The sequence below is a fragment of the Anabrus simplex genome, chromosome 2 (genome assembly GCF_040414725.1).
Source record: "Anabrus simplex isolate iqAnaSimp1 chromosome 2, ASM4041472v1, whole genome shotgun sequence".
Taxonomy (NCBI): Eukaryota; Metazoa; Arthropoda; class Insecta; order Orthoptera; family Tettigoniidae; genus Anabrus; species Anabrus simplex.
This window is the reverse complement of record NC_090266.1, coordinates 859,708,632-859,721,231: the sequence shown is the minus strand read 5'-3', so window position 1 is coordinate 859,721,231 and position 12,600 is coordinate 859,708,632. Positions and strand designations below refer to the sequence as shown.

General features: G+C 39.8%; 1 protein-coding gene across 1 annotated transcript in view; it reads right to left on the bottom strand.

Moving 5' to 3' along the window:
- Window positions 1-4,311: 4,311 nt before the first annotated feature.
- The window catches only part of Coq9 (ubiquinone biosynthesis protein COQ9, mitochondrial), a 185,293-nt gene continuing 177,004 nt past the window's right edge, over window positions 4,312-12,600 (bottom strand). Inside the window, exon 7 of the mRNA XM_067139489.2 lies at window positions 4,312-4,412. The gene's annotated coding sequence lies outside the window, so the exon portion shown is untranslated. The remainder of the gene's footprint in view (window positions 4,413-12,600) is intronic.

The window sequence follows — 12,600 nt, the reverse complement described above, 5'->3', positions numbered from 1 at the left end:
GCGGGCATTATCCTGCTGAAACAGAGCATTGGGCAGCCCCTGAAGGTACGGGAGTGCCACCGGCCGCAGCACATGCTGCACGTAGCGGTGGGCATTTAACGTGCCTTGAATACGCACTAGAGGTGACGTGGAATCATACGCAATAGCGCCCCAAACCATGATGCCGCGTTGTCTAGCGGTAGGGCGCTCCACAGTTACTGCCGTATTTGACCTTTCTCCACGCCAACGCCACACTCGTCTGCGGTGACTATCACTGACAGAACAGAAGCGTGACTCATCGGAGAACACGACGTTCCGCCATTCCCTCATCCAAGTCGCTCTATCCCGGCACCATGCCAGGCGTGCACGTCTATGCTGTGGAGTCAATGGTAGTCTTCTGAGCGGACGCCGGGAGTGCAGGCCTCCTTCAACCAATCGACGGGAAATTGTTCTGGTCGATATTGGAACAGCCAGGGTGTCTTGCACATGCTGAAGAATGGCGGTTGACGTGGCGTGCGGGGCTTCCACCGCTTGGCGGCGGATGCGCCGATCCTCGCGTGCTGACGTCACTCGGGCTGCGCCTGGACCCCTCGCACGTGCCACATGTCCCTGCGCCAACCATCTTCGCCACAGGCGCTGCACCGTGGACACATCCCTATGGGTATCGGCTGCGATTTGACGAAGCGACCAACCTGCGCTTCTCAGCCCGATCACCATACCCCTCGTAAAGTCGTCTGTCTGCTGGAAATGCCTCCGTTGGCGACGGCCTGGCATTCTTAGCTATACACGTGTCCTGTGGCACACGACAACACGTTCTACAATGACTGTCGGATGAGAAATCACGGTACGAAGTGGGCCATTCGCCAACGCCGTGTCCCATTTATCGTTCGCTACGTGCGCAGCACAGCGGCGCATTTCACATAATGAGCATACCTCAGTGACGTCAGTCTACCTTGCAATTGGCATAAAGTTCTGACCACTCCTTCTTGGTGTTGCATTTGCTCTGTCATTCAGTGTATCTTAAGCTGATTTTGAATATTTGTAGTGGGGTCCTTGTTTACTAACATATACTAATTATTCAAAATAATGATTTCTGCCTTAGATATGTATAAATTTTTATCCATGATAACTTGTGTTTCGCCCTTATCTGCTTTAATAACAATGATTTTCTTTTTCTGTATTTTTTGTTTTTAAATTGCTATTCTGTTTATTGATATTTTTAGAAAAATTAGCATTAGCTAAAGTGGGAAGTTCATTTAAAATTCATATCTTATATCTTGTTGTTGTTCTAAAGGGAGATTTTGAATGTTGGCCTCTATCTCTGTGATAGATGTCAACATATTATTCTCCTTGTATGGATTAGACCAATTGAACTTAGGTCCCTTACTACGGATATTGACTTTGGATTCAGTAAAATGAAATTCGGATATATTTTTTTTTATTAGGGGTAGCCTTTTTTATGTCTGTTTCTGTATTTTTAGATTGCATTCCTCTCTCTGCTAATTGGGAGTTTTTTAGGTTCATTAATTTATTGCTAATAGTATTGTTTCTTAGACAGGACATTATCCATCTTATTTAATACATGTGTCTGGAATGAATTCCATTCCACGGGAGTCAGCTGCTGGGAAGCCTGGGGATGAGCATTATATAATTTCTCATTTAATAAAGCTTTCTATCTGTACAATAATATAATTTCATTCTTAATCCAGATTTGATTGACATTATTTTGAGTTAATCTGATATACATGGATGATAAATGTTTCCAATGTGAGGATTTTAGAAATTTTGGAACAGGGTTCTTAATTCTGCATTCCTTCAAGTAACATATATATCTTTTTTATTTATTTTAGCAATGTTAATCCTAAGGTTTAAATAGATGTTCGGAATGTTTGCCTTGTTGGCTGTAATATTACATGTTATGAATCTCACTTTTTGGTCCACAGTGAAAGTCGTGTATATTATAATAAGAAAATTATGCTAAAGATGCACTTTTACACCACAACAAATAATCCTTTGGTTATTTTATTTCTATTATCTCGTAACTTTTGCGGGTCATCTTTCGTCCTTATATGGACGACATCACCCGTATTCCCTCTGCACAGATTAAAATTGACATGAAGAATAGGTCTTAAAACACTACACAATTAACAAATACTTACAAGTATTTGGATGAAATATGAAGAGTCTTATGGATTGAACTTTTTTCTTTTTCAGGAGTATTGAATTTGTTGTTTATAAAGTAACTAGTAGTAAATAAAATTACACTAGTACACTCTGCTATGTATTCTTCATACTAGTCTTGAACGTTAGAATGTCTTCTTACAAACAATTTATTTTTAGATCTTCTGTAAAATCTGTTCCGGGGTTATCTGTGGAATGCAGAGATGAAAGAAGGTGCCGGGGTAAACGGGTCTAACTACCAAATCAAAGTTAATATAATACTTTAACAAGGTTATATTTTTCTGAATTTTAACCAGCAAGAATAACAAAACTTTAACAACATATTACTAGGTGATACAACAACGGTATGGCAATTTAGAACCAATACTTATAAGGATCAAAGATTACAACCTTTAAACACTCTTGGGGCTGCGAGGCCTAATTTTACAATTCAGAGCTCCTAGTTCGATTTTAACCAAGCAACAATTTGTTCAAAAGGGCAGAAAACACCTAATACATTGAGCACTTGCTCCTGATTTCCATATCAGGCCTCCCAGAGGCACTTTTACCACACAAGAAAAGAGCTGACACGCTATCAATTTTTTAAGCCTCTTCAAGGCAATAGCAGACCTTACAATTGCTTGCCATCAAGGCACAGCTTACAAAAATGAAACGGGGGTACCTCGTACCCAACATACTGGGCCTTAGTAGACAAAGAACAGGTTAAGTAAATGGCCAGAAAAAACCAAAAGGAATGGAGGCGAGTATTTGCACTCCTACATATGCATTCTTAAAACCTAAAAGGCACTAGGCCGATGACACAGGGGCTATTCCCAACCTATGGAGGTGACCCGTATAAGAAGGAAATTTAAACATTACAGAAGAGAAAAATTCAGTTACCAAAACGTAGTCACCTCAAACCAAAATGAAGGGGAGCTCGAGAGGGTAAATCACTCTCTATCCCCGAATTACATTTACAAGTTTAATTAAGTTTTTACATAAGCCGGCAGAAAATTACATATTTAGGAAATTGGGTTACATTGTAAAGTTTTCAGACCTTTCCCGCGGGTTAAACAGCTGAGCTAGCAAGAAATAAGGATGTTAAAAGGCCATTACCTTACAGAAGACCTGCTGCCTGATGAAAGAGGCGCTTCCCGCCTCCTGCTTTACGTCCACACACTTAGATGTTAATCGAGTGGCCAAGAGATGTGAAAATCAGCAGTCTATAAAACCTCGGGGAAGGTTCGAGACCTTTCATGAATAATTAAGCCACACCCTCTCAATTTTATTGGATACCTTACAGATACACACCAAATCGAAGAAGAAGCCGGTGATTGGCTGAAAATTAATTACAGAAGTTCTGGATTGGCTAAATTCAAAACTGGCGGAAAGAAAGATAAATATTGCCAACCCACAAATGAACGAACGAAATTTAGTAAGGAACAAACTAATGAATACAAAATTTCTTCAAATAAAGTTCCTTCACTTCGCACCAGGGTGCATGATCATAGTTTTTCGGCAGTGACATCTATAAGAGAATGTCCAAACTTCTTGATAAATAGTAAACAAAAACAAGTCAAAATTCACAGAGTGACATCTTCAGAGGAAAGTAGGTCCCGTTCAAGTTCAGTGTTTCTCCAGTAGAGGAGTTCCACTTGGCGCAAAATTTAAACGTGCGGCGTAGAGGTGTACCTCCTGGTACAGACCTCCCCCCCAAATGTCCTTCCAAGGGGTGACACAGAAGAATTATCATTAGTTGAAGAAAATTTCTAATTCCTTGCATGTAGATTAGTGGAAGAACATGGAAGAGACATTAATAGTTGAAGAAGAATTTCCAATTTTAACGTAGATTTGTAGAAGAATTTTGAAAAACGTTAATAAAAAATTTCAAAGCCTTTTTTTAAGTAGATAGGTAGAAATTAGTTAGACTCCAGCTTTAGAGTGTCTTTATTGCTGTAGAATGTAAAATACATGTTGATAATTTTGACGGCAAACCAGCCGCCGCTGCCGATGTCCAGTCGAGGTCGCCCGGACCCCTCAAGTACCCTCAGATACACCTCTCCCGCTATTATGAGAGGGGTAGTCGCGGTGAAGGACGCCGCAGATCAAAAGTATATGTACAGTCCCCAGATGAGTTGGCGGTTGTTGCGCCGCACTTCAGCCTTTGCCGGCAGATGGACTCCGGCACGCCGTACACAGGTAGACATCACGGGAGTGGAGTGGGCCCGTACCCCACCTCAGTGGAGGTATGGCGACGAACGGCTGCGGGGACACTGAAACAGTAAGACCTCGGCGACATAAAAGTGTGTTGTTGGTGACTGGTCATTTAGGGTACAATCTTTCTTGGTGATGCTGAGGACTGAGCGACGTGGGAGGCTTTACATGCCACGGTGTGGATCTGCAGGAGGCGGAGGCTTGGTGATGACCACACAGGAACTGACAGCAGGAAAACCAGAGGGAAAGATCGTACATTAAATACCTATTTCTATAACAATTAAAATAAATTGGGGCAGAAGGCCTCTTAAAAAATATAACCTTCACACTGTTGCAAAATGGAGATGGCTAAGTTAACAATGACATTACACAGGTTTCACCTGAGACAGGTGAACCCTAAAGATCCTCTCGGTGGCTGGTTTGCTCACTAATAATTTAACAGGAGTCAGGAAATCTAAAATTCCACTAAGCAACCGAATTACGCCACTCAATACTCGGCAATGAAAACAATTAAGAACAAAATTAAAAACGACAACCTTATCATCACAAAAGCGGATAAAGGTAACACAACAGTCATAATGAAGAAAGACGAATACATAGAAAAAACAATAGAATTCATCAACAACAACGGTATTCAAGAATTGCAACGCGACCCTACAAATAAATTTCAAAACCAAATAAAGCAAGCTATCAAGGAAACAGACTTAATTTTCACAAAACAAGAAAAAGAAAGCCTCATAATCAAAAATCCTAAACTACCCACACTAAGAGCCCTGCCCAAAATACACAAAGAGCTCTGTCCCATTAGACCAATAGTAAATTTTAAAGATGCGCCAAGTTACAATGTAAGCAAACAACTGAACATCATTCTAAAAGAGAAAATTTCACTTAAAGGAGACAGATCAATTAAAAACAGCCTAGAACTAATTAAAGAATTAAATAAACTTAAAATAACAGAGAGTACACGTATGATATCCTTTGACATCACTAACATGTACACCAACATACCAATAGATGAATCCATTAAAATTATCGAAAACCTTCTTAAGGAAAACACCTCTCTACAAGAAACTAAAGAAATTATTAACCTTCTTAGAACAACACTACACCAAAATTGCTTTGCATTTAACGACAAAATCTATTGCCAAACAGAAGGGCTAGCCATGGGCTCACCGTTATCAGGTATAATAGCAAACATTTTTCTCAATAACTTCGAAAACATGTTCTTAATGGGCCAGCTTTCAAAAGGAATCTTACATTGGAGCAGATTTGTGGATGACGTCATATGCATATATGATAATGACGTCACTAATGCAGACCAGTTATTAAACACTCTAAATTCTTTACACAAATCCATCAGCTTCACAATGGAACCAGAAAATAACAAGAAAATAAACTATTTAGACATCACAATCAACAGGAATAATGACAACCTATCTTACAAGGTATACAGAAAGCCCACTCAGACGTCACACACTATTGACAACAACTCGAACCACCCATACACACACAAAATAGCAGGACTGAATACAATGATACATAGAGCTATTTCCATACCAATGAGCACAACAGATTTCAATGAAGAAATGCAAATAATTAAACAAATCGCGAAAGAAAACAACCATCCTCCAGGCACAGTGGATAAACTTTTAAATAAACATAAGAAAATTCGCCGGGAAAGCACCACACACGACAAAGAAAACTACGTGGTTCTCAACTATGTTAACAATAACACATACAAAGTAGCTAACATTTTCAAGAAACAAGGTTTAAAAGTAGCTTTTCGAACGAATAACACACTACAGAGACACTTCAGCAGGTGCAACTTAAACAAAAAGGACCCTTTCTCAAAGTCAGGAGTGTATGAACTCAAGTGCCAAGAACCTAACTGCAACGCCACATACATAGGTCAAACAAAACGTAATTTCCATACAAGATACAAAGAACACAAAAACGCGATCAGATATAATCGGCATTCAGCCTTCGGGGAGCACATCTACGACTGTTCACACCATTTCACAGACATCAACACTGATCTAAAAATTTTACACTTCGAAAATAAAAGTAAATCTTTGAATATAAAAGAAGCAATAGAAATTTACGTCGCAAAAAATACTAATGCCAATAACCTGAATGAGCATACACATTTAAGTAATTCCCCCCTATTCGCTCTACTTACATAATATCTAACAACACCTACTCCTTAAATTGCTTCTATCGTAAATAATAATAATAATAGTAATAATAATAATACACATTAAATAATTCCCCCCTATTTGCTCTACTCGCATAATATCTGACAACACCTACTCATTAAATCGCTTCTATCGTAAATAATAATAATAATAATAATAATAACGTCCCTTACTTTATTCAACTAAAAATTATTAATTTGCATTCATCCATATTACATAAAGGTACATTCGCAAGGAAAAGGTCAATAACTTCTCTCCCCTCTCCAATGTTGACGGAAGGTGAATTGCTTTTTTCATAATAATAATAATAATAATAATAATAATAATAATAATAATAATAATAATAATAATAATAATACCGTTCCGTACTTCATTCACCTATTATAAATAATAAAAAATTATAATAATTACATTCATCCATATTACATACAGGTACAATTAACATGAAATAGGTCAATAACATCTCTCCCCCCCTCCAATGTTGATGGAAAGTTCCACAGCGCTCCAGCCACTGCGCCCTACATCTCTCCCACCGCCCCCCCCTCTCCACTCTATAGTCTACCCGATTTTATCATCCAATAGGAGAGATCCGCATCGTTCTACTAGGCCCCTCCCCGTCCTGCCCTCCCCTCTCCACGCACAGTCTGGCTCACCACAAACTTTCCACCACAGTCCTGAAATAGTGTTTGGTGACAACAGACTTAACATCGGCAGTCTAGATAAATACGTAAGTTTTTCACTATATTATAATTGTATATAATTTATTTTTTGTCATTACTGTTTCATGTTATCACTTTTCTCTCTATCTTTGACAAGTTTACGCTACGTAAACAATACTGTACATATATAAGCTTATTTTAAGTGATTTGATAGAATCTGAGGATGTTCTTGTAGAACGAAACATGTCATTCTTTGTATGTTAGTGTGTGTTTTATGATATGCTTTTAGTGTTTTAATTTACATTATATTTGCTATGTGTTTGACAGACTGAAAAGCCTTTGCTACATTTAATCTAAAATGATGCACGGCCCATGAAATCTGGGGGCAAGCTTGCCCGCGGGAACAAAGTTTTTAACCATGACTTGATCTCCTACTTTTAGATTGGTGGGCCTCCGTCCACTATCATATCTTTCCCTAACCTTTTCATGAGAAACTTTAAGATTGGCCTTAGCCTTCTTCCACAGATCTCTGATATTATTGGGATCTATTGTCTCAGGTAGAATATCACTAAGAGACCAAAGGTTAGAGAGCGGCGTGTTAGGCACAAACTTAAACATTAAAGAAGCTGGAGTGAACTTATGATATTCATGAACCGCCAAATTCAAAGCGAAGGCCAACCAATGCAGGGATGTATCACACCTGGAATGATCATCATGATGACAGGCAATAAGAGACGATCTCAGATTACGATTGACCCGCTCAGCCAGAGATGGTTGAGGATAATACGCCGAAGTAGTTACATGAGAGATAGACAGATCAAAACAGAATTTACGGAAGAGATTTGAGGTAAAGACTTTAGCATTATCAGAAACCAAGTATTGGCACGGACCAAAAGAAGCAAAGATGGTATTTAAACAAGCAATGGTGGACTGAGCGGTAGCCAGCTTAGTCGGAAATAACCAGGAAAATTTGTGAAACCATCTACACACACGAGAATGAATTTGTTGGCATTCCCCTTTGATTGGGGGAAGGGTCCTACGTAGTTGATGTTGAGGCGTTCCATGGGGCGCGACGCTTGATGAGAAGATATAAGACCTAACTTAGTGGACAATGTGGGTTTACTGATCAAACATGATTTACAAGCTTTTACTAATTCACGAATTTTGCCGTCCATCCCTTTCCAAATGAACACCTCACGGATCTTTTTTCTGGTTTTGAAGATGCCTAAATGCCCCCCTAATGGGGTCTCATGGTAGTACTTGAAGATCATGGGTACAAGAACGGCAGGAACCACAACTTTCATCTTCTAATCATGCTTCGACGGGCAACATAAAACCCCATTCCTCAATACATAAGGGACGACATGTTCCCCAGAAGAAGAGGTTTCCATAATAGGAGCCAGCACTGGATCTTCACGGTGATACTTTTCAATATCCCTAAACAACATGGGGGCATCTGTTAGAATGGCATTTACCCCAGGAGGAATGGCGTCGGGAAGAGAAGAACAATCTTCCAATTCAGAGGTGTCCACATCATTAGAAAACATACGGCTTAGTCCGTCCGCCACAACATTCTCAGATCCTCTTATATGCCTAACGTCAAACTGGAAGGCAGAAATCCTGATGGCCCAGCGGGCTATGCGCCCCGTACGACGCGGCCTCGCAAAGACTCAGCTTAAGGCTTGGTTATCAGTTTCCAAGTCGAATTTGACGTGTTCCAGATAGAGGCGGAACTTCTCTAGCGCAACTAAGACTGCCAAACCCTCAAGTTCATAGATGGAATATTTGGCTTCTTGAGCCGATAGTGTCCTAGATGCACAGGGGATGGGTCGCCTCCCGAGTTCAGTCTCTTGAAGAAGGACTGCAGCCACCGCCGCCGACGACACGTCGGTTTGGACGATGAATTTCTTCGAGAAATCAGGCATAGCAAGGACAGGGGCATTATAAAGAGCTAGTTTCAGGTCTTCAAAAGCGGCTTGTTGAGAAGGCCCCCACTCGAACTTGACGCCTTTCCTACGAAGTAAGTTCAAGGGTGCCGCTCTGTTAGCAAAGTTAGGGATAAATTTCCTGAAGAAATTCACCATGCCTATGAATCTGGCAATACCTTTGATGTCCTTAGGAGGTTTGAAATCACGGATGGCCTGTGTTCTAGAATGATCAACAGCAGCACCATCGAGCGACACAATATGCCCTAGGAATGACATGGAAGGCTTAGCAAAAGAAACCTTAGACAACTTCACATTTATCCCTGCCTTACGAAGGCGATTGAGGACCTCTTTCAGATGATCTACATGTTCTTCAAAGTTCTCAGAAAATACGACGACATCAACAAGATAATGGTATAAGTACTCAAATTTGATGTCGGAGAAGACCCTATCTAGCAGTGTCGTAAGCACATCTGCTCCCGTGGGGAACCCGAAAGGCACGCGGTTGTACTCATGCAAGTTCCATTCCGTGGCAAAAGCTGTCAGGTGTTTGGATTCTTCGGCAAGAGGGATCTAGTTATACGCCTGATTGAGGTCTAAGATAGTAAAGAACTTAGCTTTTCAAAACCATGAAAAACAAGAGTGAAGGTCGGGAAGGGGCACAGATTGTAACACCACCTTCCGATTTAATGCCCTATAGTCAATCACAGGCCTAAAGCCACCCTGGGGTTTCAGAACCAAGAAAATAGGCGAAGAATATGCCGACTTAGAGAGCCGAATTATACCATCTTTCAGCAATTGATCGATGATCTCCTTGAGAGCCTTCATTTTAGGAGGAGATAGCCTATAATGTGGAAACCTAACGGGGATCGAATCCGTAACCTCAATCTTGTATTCGATAAGGTCAGTAACATCAAGAGTATTAGAGAACACATCTGGAAAAGACTGACACAACATATGAATACTCTCAGCCTGCTCCTCAGGTAGATTGCTAAGGTCTAACAACATCTCATCCTGGGTAGGCGAAACAGATGAACATGACACAGAATTACATTTTAGTAAGGGGATTTTGAAATTACAAGCAAATTTGAAAGTGCACGACTTGCTCTGAATGTCGAGCAGAAGACCAGTAGGAGACATGAAATCCGCTCCCAATATAATGGGACAAGACAAGTGTTTGGACACAAACAGTTTAACTTTCCAAGTGAATTTAGCATTCCTAATTTTGGCAAAGATGAAACCTAAAATTTCTAATGGAGAAGAGTTAGCCGAAACGCACTGAACAGAAGACGAACAATAATCAGAAAATTTACAGACAGACATTAATTTAGAGTACCATTCAGCCGAAATAATAGAACACACACTCCCAGAGTCCAATAGAGTGGTAACGAGTTCATTATTCAACTCAATTTTGAGAAAAGGAACTAGTACGGGGGTCTCCACCGCAATCCTAAGACATTCTTTGGGACCTTCCAATGATAAATTAGAAGAGCCCTGACTTTTTGCTGAGCTTTCATCGGGATTAACAGGGGCTGAGCCTGACGAAGGTGAGCACACAGACTCAGCCGATGCCACTAGTCACTTTTGATTATTTACTGTGCCATTTCACCGTTCTATAGTTGCAGTATTAGGAACAAAAATGGCGTTCTAGCCATTAAAAGATCAATATAAAAGCAATTAACAGCGGTACGAGCCGAAAAGATAATACTTTCAACCGGCAGTCACCGAAAGAACCATTCTTAGAAGGCGGTGAGAAAAGAATGACAGAAGCGGATTATTTAAATTGATTATTAAAAAAAGTTACTTCCATTAGAACACAAACTCAATCCAGCACTGCAGCAAAAAGGACGGAACCGTGTAAAGAAACGAGTTAGATATCTGATTTTATAATCAATTATTGAAGAAAAAAGTAAATCCGCGACAGCCCGCTCAACGTCAACTGTAGATTGACATATATACGCGAAATTTAAGACCAGCGATAAGGAAACGTCAAGCTTTGTTCAGTTACTACGTCACGGTTGGGCTCGGAAGTATTATATTTTATCCGATACTGCACATCGTAAAGAACAGAATTCAATCAGCTGTAAAGTGCAATTCTAAAGAACACGGAAGATTACATCCGTTCAGCAAGCAAGAGAATTGACAAATAATAGCACATTTAGAGCTGTTATAGTTAAATTAGACAGCCCAGAGCACAGATATTCCTTTATCATTGGCAGTACGAAACGAATTACAGCATGTCAATATCAACTAATGCATTGTGTTATTCTGTCCCTGACGTACTAGAGACCACTATGATGTTCTAAGAAACTGAGGCAGAGACTACTCCGACTATGGTGGCGCTTCACGAGATTGATGACCCAGGAGGTTTGGTAATCAGCTGAGAGGACGAGATGGACCCGATTACCTAAGCCGAACCATGGAGCGAGGCCTACCATTCCCGATGAACAACAGCGAGATGGGAGACACTACCCAGTAAGCAAAGTTAAGTCCCCTATGAGTCGTTTCGTAAGTAGAAACCTTTATTTTTTGGCTAAGTGTAACATAATTTGTGACATTGTGCGTGCGTAGATTATATTCAAGTGTAGTTACAAGGAAGTAGGTATTCATCTGAAGTTACCGTTAATCCTATACATAGGCGTAAAATACCAGTGAAAGCCGTTCGCAAATTTATCAATGTGATGCGAGAGAAAGTGATTGATATTTTTAAATCGTTGTCAGTGAAGTGTTAGAGTATTATATGAAGGTTAATATACATGCGTGATGGCTTTAACAGAATAACAGGCGTGGAGATCGTATTTAGGGAATGTTTACGACGAAGTATAGTAGCACAGTTCGATATTGTGATGCACTTTTCTTTGATACTATGACGGTAAGGATAATGTTTTATATGTGTAGGTTATGGCACATATGCAGTGTATTTGATGAAATGAGTGCCTGAGACGCACTAATATGAATGCTACGTGATATTTGAAGTGATAAATAGTGAATGAAATAATAATATGAGTTGATAGTAAGTTATGATGGTGATAGTTATTGTTATTTGGAAAGTTGGTCATAGTATTCTTCCGAGAGATGATAGTATGTGTAAATTGCGCATGCTAAGGTATATATTGAAACGTACTGTTTTCAATTGCTGTTTTTGTTCCCTGATATACAAAATAGGTTAGGATACGATCTCAATGCCATCAATATAGAGTTATTTGAGTATGTAGGATCATCAGAGGAGCCGAGAGGCCAATAACGTTAATATTTAGGCCTTCACTGACTTATCTACGATCATTTTCAAATATTCTCACATACGGCAACTTAATTTATGATTTTATGAGAACAGTTTGACACATCACTGGTAACTTAGTCATTCATATTTGGACTTTTAGATGAAGGTAGAGTCTTCTAACATGCCAATTTTTTTCCACTTATGGTATAATTTGTTGGAAAGTTAGTTAAATACACTAGACAATGCTA